This window comes from Marmota monax, unplaced genomic scaffold, assembly GCF_021218885.2.
Source record: "Marmota monax isolate L192 unplaced genomic scaffold, Marmota_monax_Labrador192_F-V1.1 WCK01_AAM20220418_F8-fsc00199, whole genome shotgun sequence".
Taxonomy (NCBI): domain Eukaryota; kingdom Metazoa; phylum Chordata; class Mammalia; order Rodentia; family Sciuridae; genus Marmota; species Marmota monax.
The window spans coordinates 1,759,623-1,772,475 of NW_026694340.1; positions in this window are offsets into that span (position 1 = coordinate 1,759,623).

Genomic DNA, 12,853 nt, shown 5'->3' on the forward strand with positions numbered 1-12,853 from the left:
TTCTAGTTTAATTACACTGTGATCTGAGATCATACATGTATCATTTTTATTCTTTTAAATTTGTTAAGGTATTTTTTATGGCCCAGAATGTCTCCTGTCTTGTTGAATAATCCATGTGAGCGTGAAAAACAATGTCAACTTTCTGAAATTAGAAAAAGAATCCACACTTATTCTGATTAACATTGATATCCCAGGCAGCATTCGAATCAAGACATAGACATATCAAATAAACAAATATCAGAAAGATATGATCAACTGGAGAAGTAGTCATACTTTTCATGGTGACAATAGGTATCCTTCCTACATTTCATCTTTTAGGGGTTGTGTTTTTATTATTAAATTATCTACAGAGTCAGGTTGTACACTGTTCATGATAGGAGGCCCGGAGTGATGATGTACCTTGGCCTCCTCCCCAGAGGAAATCTGGGTGAAGGCAAGGGAGGAAGTCTACACTCCTGCCCAGCTCAAGCATATTATAGTCCCAACTTGCACACTCATGTAGTTCACAAGACGTTTTGTCTCTGTAGCCTCGCCTCCTCTGATGACAAACTTTCCGCAGTGATGCACACTCCACAAGGCACCCTGGCTAAGCTGGAGGTCTCCCCAGTGTCCCAAACACTCCAGTCACCAGGAGATGCGGTGTGAACACAGGCTCTGGAATTCTCTGACACAGGTATGTACCCCTCCCTGCTCCCACTCAGGCCCCTGCCTAGAATCTTCTTTCCCCTGCTGAGGATTAACTGTTCCGCATCTTAGGCAGGAAATGAGTTCCTTGCTGTTTATTGTGGTCAAATCCTAAAATGAAGTCAATACAGCAGTAAAGGCTGGATAAGCTGATGTCTGTTTATTAATTCATGAGGCACTTTGCAGTCCACCACTGTCCACGCAGAGATTGATGGAAGCCGAAAAAGAAACGCAAGTTAAATTATGTCTTTGATAACTTCTGCTTAACTGGCCTGTCAGGGACCAAGAAGATTAAACATCTGTGATTTATTCCCATGTTAATCTCAATAAACACACGCACAGACGCACGCACCCCACACACACACATCGGCTAATGGGAGACGGCACCAGATTGCGTTGTAAAGGAAGTTGTAGCAGGTCACAGTGTGGAATCGAAAGAAAGGTCAGCACTGACAGGCCATAGCAGGAGGCTCACCCTCCCTTTCTTTATTTGTTCTTTCATTCTGACTTTCCTCATCAGCTTCCCCATGTGTTACAAAAGAACTTGTGCTGGACAGGAAGAAGATTCCAGAAGACCTAAATTTTGCTAATTTCCACCACAAAGTCTGGCAATAATTAATTCAAATATGTATTTCAAGCAATTCCTAATAACTCCAACTGTGCCTCTCAGGAGCCAAGTGGCCTTATGCAAACCAGTTCCCTTTCCCCAGCTCTTTTCCCATGAGCAAAAGCTAGAACTGGAGTATTTAGTCATTGTATCAGCCACCATATACTGACACTTACTACACACCGGGCATGACACAGGGTACTTTACATGAATTATCCCAGTTACTTTTACTGTAACCTTCTAAGATGGTACGATGATCTTGCTCTTTTTTTATATACTAGAAATCTGGGATTCAAAGAACTTATACAACATTCCCAAAGCCACCACACCATAAAATAGGGATTTTAAGCCCATGTGGTAGAATTTCAGAGATGCTGTTCTTTTTTTTTTAATAGTAGAAAGGATTTTTATATAATACTTAAGTCTAGAATTTTCTATTTACAATAAATTTGCCTCAATCAGGAAACATTCTTTGTTATTTATGCAAATATCCAAATTGCCCTCCCTACCTCCCAAATTAGCTCCCTCCCTCAAACTCCCATCTTCTATAATCTGGTAAAGCCCAGGATACTGTAGTGAATGCTACTTAAAGTGATATAAATTCAATTCCAATGTAATTTCCTTACTAGCCAGGTTAGAAATGTAGTCCATGTGAGAGCTTTTCTCTCTGCTTCTGGGGACGGCTGGGTACATGATAGACAAGACACCCTCATTCTCTTGAGACCCTGAGAGACCCTGCTACAGCCTGAGAAGAGCCAGAGTGGTGGGAGGAGGGGCAAGGACCCCCACAGAGATCCCAGGCCAGTGTCCAGGAGCACTGGGAGAGAGCCACAGGGACCAATGAAATGCCTGGGGACGATGACCTGAACCTGGGAATGTCACCCCAGGGCAGTGACTATCACCTGGGAAGGTGTCAGGGAGGGCTGTACCCGGGTGCAGTCAGGGCACCATACCTGTTAGCATGCTCCTTGGCAAAAGTCAGCTAGTCCTCTGGTTCTAGAGTCCCTAAGGCAATGAGTAGTCCAAGAAGCCAGGTCAGCCTGTTGAATGGCAGGTAGTCAATCCAGGCGATATAAAAGGTTTAGGGTGGGAGTAGAGTCTGTGTGGGATGGCCTGGGATGGCAGACAAGAAAAGGGACTGCTTGACCCCCGTCACTCTAGTCTGGAAGTGTTCAGCTACCAGTCACCAGACCATAACGAGATGTTCTTAGAAGGTGCACTTGGCAATCTTGAAACCTCTCTGCTTCACAGGAGAGGAGCTGAGCTGACTCCATGCTTGATCTTTAACCCTGTGGTAAAGGTCCATTGTCTCAGAACAAAGTCATAGTTGGCAGTGCAATCTATGGACTAGAACATGTTGGCATTTTGGGGAATCCTTAGTTCTACTGGCAGAGAAGAAGAGAGGTGGTTGCTGATGCTCATGTGGCCCCTCTAGCACACACAACCACTTGAGAACCTCCTCTGGGACAAGCCTGAGTCACAGATCTGAGATCCCATCAGTTCAACCTCAAGACCACCAAGGGTACCTCTCAATGTCTCTGTCTGTGCTGATGCCCTGAGATCCCAGCTTGGCCTGGAGCTGGCAAAGGGAACTGGAATGTCCCTGAAAGTCTCATGTTTTGAAGGCATAGTCTTCAATATAGCAATGTTCAGAACTGGGGCTTTTAGACAGTGGATTGGATCACGAGGACTTAGACATCAGCAGTGGATTAAACCATTGATAACGGAATGCGCTTCTGGGAGCTGGTGGTCCTTTGAGGCAGATGAGGCATATTTGGAGAAAGTACTCTACTAAGGACATGCCTTTGGCATCTTGTCCCTGGCCCCTTCCTCTATTTTCTCTACTCCCTGGCTGCCATGAGCTGACGTCTTTCTTCTGCCAAGCCCTTACACCATGGTGTTCTGCCTCGCCTCAGACTCAAAGACCATTCACTAAAATCTCTGATATCATGAGCCAAAATCAATCTTTCCTCCTTTAAGTGGTTTTTCTCAGGTGTTTGTCACAGTGATGAACAGGTGAATAACACAAACACACTATTCTGTCCACAGTGCTGTCACTGCTGGTCAGGACCTCCAGCTGAAGCAGGCTTTCTAGAATCCAGACCAACTCTGGAATCCTTCCTTACTAAGAATGATGATTCCCAGGACAAGAAAAGGGCAGGCCTTACCCAAGGCCTCCTGTGCTGAGGTCCAGGGATGCTTCCACAACCTGTATCTGGCGGGCAATCTGGACTGTGGCTTGCAGGAGTCCTCTAGACACCTGTTTCCCTACCACTCTCCTCTGGCTTTAAGACTGCTCTAGATTGGACTTGTGCACCTCTTAATCTACTTCTTTAGACTCTCCAGTCCATAGATAGCAAAAATGGTACATGAAACTGTGCAAGGGTTTACAATATAACTCCCAGCAATGGTGAGCATCACTGCTGACTATGGGCTGATGCCCAGTATGGGTTTCTGGCTCATTGAAAAGAAAACAGAGTAATGGCGGTACTTACAGTTCACCTTTATAGCACATGTATGTTTGATGCATTTCTTTATCTAGGGATAAACTGCTAACTATTCTAATCTTCTTTGGGGGAAGAAGACAGGCAGAGAGGACTTAGAATTTACCTAAGGTCCCTGAGCCCAGACTGGCTATCTTCCAGCCTGTCCTTGTTTTTGATTTTGTCTTTTCTCCAGTTTCTAGAATATTGACTGGCTCTCTGTAGCACAGGCTTTTCATGTCATCCACATGGCTTTTAACTGGTGCTGATGCCATCTGAAGCACACATTTTCCACCTTAGCCAGGAGGCATCTCTTCCAGTGAGCCACTGGGCCACCTGGCTGCCTTGAACAAGCCTTATCTCTTTGCTCCTCACTGACATTAGTTTTGCACTCCCTGTTCACACGCAGGGGATGACACATGATGGAAAGGTCCAGCAGCTGTTGGGGCAGTGAGGAGATCCTGAGGGCATCCAGGGCTGACTCAGGGCAGGTTGCTGTGAGCATAACACCCATTCCACCCTGTTTTTATATTTTTCTGGGCTGTTGCCCTCAGACCTTGGGCTGGGAGTGATGCTAATCTCACTTCTCTGGCATTTTCTCCACTATCTAATTCTCCCTCACTGTGATCCCGAGATAACCTGCACCAGCTTGTAGTCCTCCAGCTGGTCCTCATTCAGGGTATGTTTATCTCTGCCCTTGCAGATGATGACTGGAGCCTTTTCCTGGCTCACCTGGATCCGGGTGAGAGACAGGCCATCAGGGCATGGGCCTTTGTGTGTCTCTTCAGAATGCAATAGGCAGGGCCCCTCAGGAACCACTCAGCTCTGAGCATGGGACTTGCACTGAGAGCCCTCATTCTTAACCACCCCTTAACCACACATACTGCAGAGTGAGCTTCTGCAAACACAATCCAGAACCAAGTCACTTCCTGCCCCAAACCCATACATGCCGCCCCTACCCCACACAGCCACAGCAATTCTCGAACTGTGCCATCTTGTTGGCCAACGAGATACACACAATGTGTGGCCTTGTGTCATGCCCAGTGGAGACTCTTGTCAGTAAATGGTGTCCATTCTGAGTATCCCACACCCTAGTTTTACCCTTTCCCTTTGCACAAAGAGAGATTGGAGAAGGGAACAGGTTTGCCTAAGGCCACTTGGCCCCTGAGAGACAGTAGGGGGATTCTTTAAGGGCCTTTTAAGAATGGTGTTAACTAAGAGTCATTTACCGGACAAATGTCCCTTGGGAATCTGCTATGAGTCAGGACCTGTGCTAGGATCTGGGGGGTATGTGGTGACTACTATTGAGTCCTTTTGTTCACACACCAAGAGGCCGATTAAGCAAGACAGAAAGCAAACAATGAACAAACATAATTGAAGACAATGTCAGATAGTGGTGTGTTCAGTCAAAAAAAGGCCAGGAAAGGGAATTAAGAGTAACAAGATCAAGACCTATTTTAGTTGGCATGTTCAGGGGTTGCATGATAATGCTTATTAAGTGCTAACTACAGGCCAGGCTCTATTCTAAGTGTGTTATATTTATTAATGCATTTAATTGTCATAGCAACACAATGAGGTAGATTGCAATTATTACTTCTCATTTGAAAGATGAGAAAATTGAGCACAAGGGCCCAAGTTCACAAAGCTACTGAGCAGAGGAGTCAGGCTTTTACCCAGGCAATTTGATCCCAGATGTCACCCTCCTGAACACTCTGCTGTGCTGCTCATTCCAGAAGGGGGGGGGGTGAGTTGAGACCTGATGGGATAGGTGGTATCTTCGTTTGGATTCTCCCAGAAGCCAACCTGGAACAAAGAATCATGGGCAGGTAGTTTGTCTAAGAGGTTGGTCTCAGGAAGTGCTGGTAGAGGAGTGGGAAAGTGAGACAAGGAAGAGGAGGAAGTTAATAAATGTAGAGTCATCAAGCAAGTTACCACTGCAGACCACTGTCACTTTGGAGCTCACCACTGCCAGGGAATTGGGATCCAGTGTAAGACACATGCCTCTAAGACCCCCATCCCACCTAAACGGGTGGGAGAGTTGGGGTATTTATACTCCAATTCCCATCTCATTAGCTGCTCACAGAGAACACTAACTCTCTGGCACTTATGACCTGTCATTTGTATAGGCAGAGAAGTTGCTCATCACAGAAAAGGCTCAGACAAGAAGACAGAGGTGCTGGCAAGGGGAAGTCTGGCCATAGGTGCAGAAGCACTGAGAATAAAGGGATATGCTATGGTCAAGGCACAGCAGCACCTACTAGAGCACCCAGAGCACAAGGGACACTGCATGTCAAGTTTTTCAGGTGGGAAGATCCTTAGTTTGAATGCTCAGGAGCCAAGAAAAATTTCTAGGTAGCCAAGCATGGTGGTGCACGTCTATAATCCCAGTAGCTCAGAAGGCAAGAGGATCGCAAGTTCAAAGCCAGCCTCAGCAACAGTGAGGTGCTAAGCAACTCAGTGAGACCCTGTCTCTAAATAAAATACAATATAGGGCTGGGGGATGGGGCTCAGTGGTTGAGTGTCCCTGAGTTCCTGAGTTCAATCTTCTGTAGCACATCCCCCCAACCACCCCTGCAAAAGTCTCTAGGTAATAAAGGGTGCCAGAGGCCAGGTCAGGTAGGGACGTGTGGGTCTTGATAGGGAATTGGCTTTTTATTCCAAGTGTGATGGGGATGCCAAGGGAACTTTTAAGCCGGAAAGTGAATTTATGTATATTTTTAAATAATCATTCTGATTACTGGACAGAGGACAGCCTACAGGGCACAAGAAGGAAAAGCAGTTAAGAGACTAAGTCATTAGTGATAGACCTGCTGGTTTACATTAAGCTAGCATTTTAGTAGAGGTTAGATTCAGGCCATAGCTTAAAGTCACACTTGATAAAAATTAGCACTAGGATGTCACAGGAGCCAGGTACAGTGACACATGCCTGTAATCCCAGAATCTTGGGAGGCTGAGGCAGGAAGATCTTGAGTTCAAGGCCAGCTTCAGCAACTTAGCTGAGAACTTCGTAACTTAGAGAGAACCAGTCTTTAAATAAAATATAAAAAGGGTAGGGGATGAGGCTCAGTAGTTAAGCACCCCTGGGTTTAATCCCCAGTACCAAAAAAAAAAAAAAAGTCATAGGATATAAGTGGGACAGGAGAGTCATTTACTAAAATGGAGAAGATGAAAAGGAATGCAAAACTCAGAGCAGTCTACGGAAAAATCCAGAAGTCCATTTTGGATGTTTATATGTTTGAGATGCTATTAGTAGTTGATTCCCAAATATTGAAATCCAGAGGCCAAATGAGAGTTTGGTTAAGTTTGATTTGCTGTGGCCACCCCCACCTTCCCTTGTAAGGCCCCTAGACACTCAGGGCAATTTTTAGCATGTGGTATAGAGAGGCTGCCCTGTTTGGGTGAGAGTGTTGGGCTCAGTGGGGAGACGGAATGTAGCAAGATCAGTAACTCTGAGCCTGAGATAACCAGGAAAAGAGTTAGCCCCAGGAGCTACTGGTTACCACAGTTACCACTCAGCAGGTTCATATGAGATGAACAGAAACTTTTTAAATTTAATTTAATTTAATTTTTTTTCACTTTTGATCCTTGAATGTGCAGAGTGGAGTGAATCTCATTGCCCAGTTCAATGCACACAATCCTCTCAGTCCACGCAGGGCTCTTAGCTGGTTTGGTTATTTGGTTATTTCTCCTAGTTCCCTATTTCCATATCTATTCCTCTCTACACACAGGCACCCTCTCTAATTGATGTCACTAGATATCTGTATATTTTTTAAAAATATGAAGTGTTGTTTTATATTTGTCTTCTTAATTCAAAATGTTGTAAATTTCATTCCTGACTCAACACTATGTTAGGATGTATTTGCATTGCTCTCTCTATATCTAATTTTATTGAAAAAAAGATAAACCAAACCAGATATATAGATTGCATTTTCTTATCCATTCTCCTAATGAGGGTCACCTGGGATGTCTCAAATTCCTCCTTCATAAATATAGCTGTAAGAAATAGCACTTTAAATATATTTTTTTAGTAGGTAGCCTTGGTTAAGATTAGAAATTTCCTTTTCATTCGGGTTTTCTGGGGGTATTTTTTTAAATAATGAATAGGTGTTGAACTTTATCAAATGTTTCATTTGCATCTCTGAAAATAGTCACAACATTTTTCTCCTTTATTCCATTAATAAATTGAATCACGTTGATAGGTTTTTCAAGTGATTCAGCTTTCTTGAATTTCTTGGATAAAACCAACTGGATTATATGTGTTTTAAAAGACAAAAATGTGAGATTTGAGTACTAATAACATATTTAGACTTTGTCACATCTGTGTTCTTAGTGAAATTGACCTAAATGTTCCTTTTCTTGAATTGCTTTTATCCAGTTTGGACCAAAGTGACACTGGCCAGATAAAATTATATGAGCAATTTTCCCTTGATTTCTGTTTTTCCATGGTGATGTTTTAAGGTGAGGCTTATCTGTTCCTTGAAATTGTTGTTGAACAAAGTTGTCAAACTATGTGGATCCAGGGCTTTTTAAAACTGTGATGATGATCCCATTTCAGTTTCATTAAGAGTTAACAGTTCTAAGGTCTTGGGCCACCTCAGGGATTTTACATTTTTCCAGAACTTCATCTAGCTCATCTTTTTGACTCATATTTTGTTTATTTGTATTTCTTCCTCTCTTCTAAGTCTTGCCAGAGGCTTTTCTATTTTATTAGTCTTTCTAAAGAACACCTTCAGTTAATTTCTTATTGTTTTTGTTGTCTAGATTTATTGATTTCTGCCTGTCATCTTGTGTATGTCCTTCATTCTTGTTTATCTGAGTTTAGACTTTTTCTTTTTTGAACTTTGTAAATCGAAAGCTGAACTCTCTTGCTTTCATTCATTCTTAATTTCTGGTAAATGTATTTAAAGCTATAAATTTACCTCTGAATACTGCTTTGAATGTGATCCATAAAATTGGGCGTGTGATACTTTCATTGCCATTCTCTTTGAACTATTTGGTAGTATTTTTAAATTCCTAGACACGGTTTTAAATTTTAATTTAATTGCATCATGGTCAGAAGCATTGTGTGTGTGATGTTAATTCTTTCACAAATGTGAAATTCAAACAAAGCTTCCTCTGTAGCTGATGTGGTTTGAATGTCCTCTCCACAGCTCATGTTGAAATTTAATTGCCACCGTAGCAGTATTAAGAGGTGCAATAGAGGTGATTAGTCATGAGGGCAGCAACCTCATAAATGGACTACGGTTATTATATTAAGAGTGTGTTAGTGATTAAGGACATGAGCTCCTCATAAAAGGATGAGTGCTGATTTTTCTGTCTGCATCTTTTGTGTTATATGATGTGGCAAAAAGGCCCTCACCTGATTCTGGTACCATGCCATTAGACTGCTCAGTCTTCACAGTCATGAGCCAAATAAATTTCTGTTTGTTATAAATTATCCAGCCTGTGGTATCTACTCTTCTCTACGGCCTAGCATATTGTATAATTTGTTTGTGTTTAGTCTATGTGCATTTGGGGAAAAAAAAGCATTTTGTTTCTCTGGATAGATAGGGACAAAAATAAATTTTATTATAATAATCTTCTAAATCATTGCTCATTTTGTATACTTTAGCTACTAGTTTTTAAAAGAGTGCATTTAAACCTGTGATTTTTTAATTTACTTCTTAGCTCTGTCGGTTTTTACTTTATGTATTTTGATATTATATTGTCAGGGTCATACATGTTCATAATCACTGTTTCTTGATATATTTTTTGTTTAGCCAATATATAACATTTTCATTTTCCCCTTCTAATATTTTGTGCCTTAAATTTTGATTTTTCTGATATTACAATTCTTATCCAGGCTTATTATTGGTAATCTTTCATTAGCCCTTCTATAGCCTTTTTTCTAACATATCTCTTATAAACAGCATATTGCTTGATTTTTATCTTTTTAATTCAAGTAGAGTCATTATAGTTTTACTAATGAGCTTAAGCTATTTACAATTATCCTAATTCTTCTTTTATTAGCATTTATTTCTGCCTTTTTTTCTATTTTCATTCCTTCTTTTTAAAATTTTTTTATTTGTTTTAATTGCTATACATGACAGTAGAATGCATTTATGCACTTTGCTATATCATACATAAATGGGGTATAATTTCTCATTTTTCTGATTGTACATGTTATAGAATCACAATGGTCATGCAGATATATATATATATATATATATATATATATATATATATATATATATAATGTCTGTTTGATTCTACTATCCTTCCTATCTCCTCCCTTCCCTTCAATCTCCTCTACCTAACTCTATTCTTCCCTAGTGCCTCCCCACTTTATTGTGAATTAGCATTTGCATATCAAAGAAAATAAAATTCATTTGGGAAAATAAAGAGACCAAGAATAGCCAAAGCAATCCTTAGTAAGAAAAGTGAAGCAGGAGGCATCACAATACCAGACCTTAAACTATACTACAGAGCTATCGTATAAAAACAGCATGGTATTGGCACTAAAACATACATGTAGACCAATAGCACAGAATAGAAGACACAGAGATAAATCCAAACAAATACAGTCACTTCATACAAGACAAAGGTACCAAAAACATTCACTGGAGAAAAGATAGCCTATTCAACAAATGGTGCTGGGAAAAATGGAAAGTCACCTGTAACAAAATGAAGTCAAACCTCTAACTTTCACCCTGCATGAAATTCAACTCAAAGTAGATCAAAGATTTACAGGCACTAGAACAGAGATCCTGAGCCTACTAGAAGAAAAAGTAGGTCCAAATATTCATCATAGGACCTGACTTCTTTAATAAGACTCCTAAAGCACAAGAAGTAAAATCAAGAATCAATAAATGGATGGATTCAAACTAAAAAGCTTCTTCTCAGCAAAAGAAACAATCGATAATGTGAAGAGAGAACCTACAGATGGGGAGAAAATCTTTACCACATGCACCTCAGATAAAGCATTAATCTCTAGGATATATATAAAGAATTCATACCTTCTTTCTATCCAGCCTTGTTATATTCTACTGGGTAGACAGAATTTTCTTTTGCTGGTTTGGAAGGTTAACATTTGTTTTCTTCTTGGAGTTGTGCCTAATATTAAGAACTATACCTTCCCCCTGTCATCAACTCCTTAAAAAGAATTTCAGAGAAATAGAAAAAAATCAAACCAAAGGGACACAGAGAAGGAAGGGTAAATGGAAGAAAATAGAAAGAGAAGTTGACAAAGGAGTTCGGGTCTGGGGGACTGAAACCAGGAGACCTGCATACACAACATGCCCGAATTCAAATAGGGAGAAAAATTCTAGACCTCATCAGTTCCTTTACATAATGTCCCTAACATACTGCTTTTCATCTTGATTGGCTAAACATTGCAAATTACTTAGAGATTACTTACTGGGCAGTCACTGTGCTCTGGGCCCTCATTCAGGCCTGGGGACAAAGCAGTGAGCAAGTAGATTCTCTCTTGCCCTTAAGCACTTGCAGACATGCAAAGAGTATAAAAAGCAGTTTCCACAGAATAGCAAGAGTGCAGGGCACCTCAGGAGTTTCCAGCAAGGAAAACTCAACCTGGTCTGTGGGAATCAGGGAACACTCCTGTATGAAGTGTTGGCATTAAAAAACCCTGACGGGAAGCTGGCCCTAACTGCTGCCCTCCTGCTGACCACTGGCCCTCTGTATCCTGTGGACTCTGGGCAGAATATCTCCAGATGTGGTCAAGGCTACAGTGCTTGCACTGAGTATAGAGACAGCCCAGGTTATCTCAGAACACATGCCAAGGACTCACAAGTCCCCAACCTGTCCCATCTTCCAGTCATTGTGAACTGATATTAATGGTAGCAACTACTAGGTTTGTGAGGCCTAACACTTCTCTTCTTTGCCTACCTACATCACTTTAATTTTATTTTCTGTGTGATCATACTGATTCAGATGGATTAGGAAAGCAAATCTTTGAAAGAAAAAGGGTAGTTACTTTTGTTTCTAAGAAGCTACAGTAAATCCAGCAAGGCTCACCTAAAGCACCATCCACTCTGGAGACAGTAGAGGAGATGATGAGCTCTGGCTTTGGAGAAAGTCACCTGTGTACAAACCCTGATTTTGCCACTTCCTGTCACTATGACCTTGGGAAAATCATTGAAGTCTTCTGAGTCTCAGTTTCCCCATTTGTAAAGATGGTACAGTAACTTCTTAAGGTAGTGATGAGAATTAAATGCAACCAGGCTCATGACATGTTATTACAGAACCTGGTACTTAATAAGGGCTCAAAAAGATAGTTGCTGAGTATTTATGTTAAAATTAACATTAACATTTGTATTAAACATTAACATTAGCATTAGTAATATCATGTTTCAGCCTGACCTGGCAGTACTAATAAAAGAGTTAGTATCACTGATTTCTCTGGTTAGAAGTATATTTTGAATATGTGTCATCTATAGTTAGTCAAAATAGAAAAATAGAGAAAGTGGCTCCCAATGTATGTATAATGTACAACCTTTAGAATTTAATAATCATTTCTAGAATTAGTTTAGATAATATACAAAGTTTTATTCATTCATTTGGGCATGGTGATACACCACCTGTAATCCCAGTGACTTGTTTAGCTGAGATAAGACGTTTGCAAGTTTGGGGCTAGCCTCAGCAACTTAGTAAGACCCAGTATCAAGATTAAAAATAAAAAAGTCTGGGGATGTAACTCAGTGGTAAAGTGCCCCCGGATTCAATCCTCAGTACCCCCAAGTTCAATCTTTATTCATAAAAATAAATTTTTAATTAAGATATTACAACAGATTCTTTATGAACATCTGTGTTATCCTAAGATTTGTTTCATTTAAGAATCCTAATCATTTGGTCACGTTTTAATTAACTTGTCCTTGTTTACCCATTCATTCATTATTTATTTCATTTATTCTACAAATATTTCTTGGATACCAATCAGAGAAGCATTTGAACAAACTAGGCTTGAAATAATGTTTGTTGAATTTAAAAAATAATTATACTTCCAAAATTCAACCATATATATGTGTTCAATTATATTTATAAAAGCAATCAACACTGAGTTTTACTTTGCTTAAACTCTCTG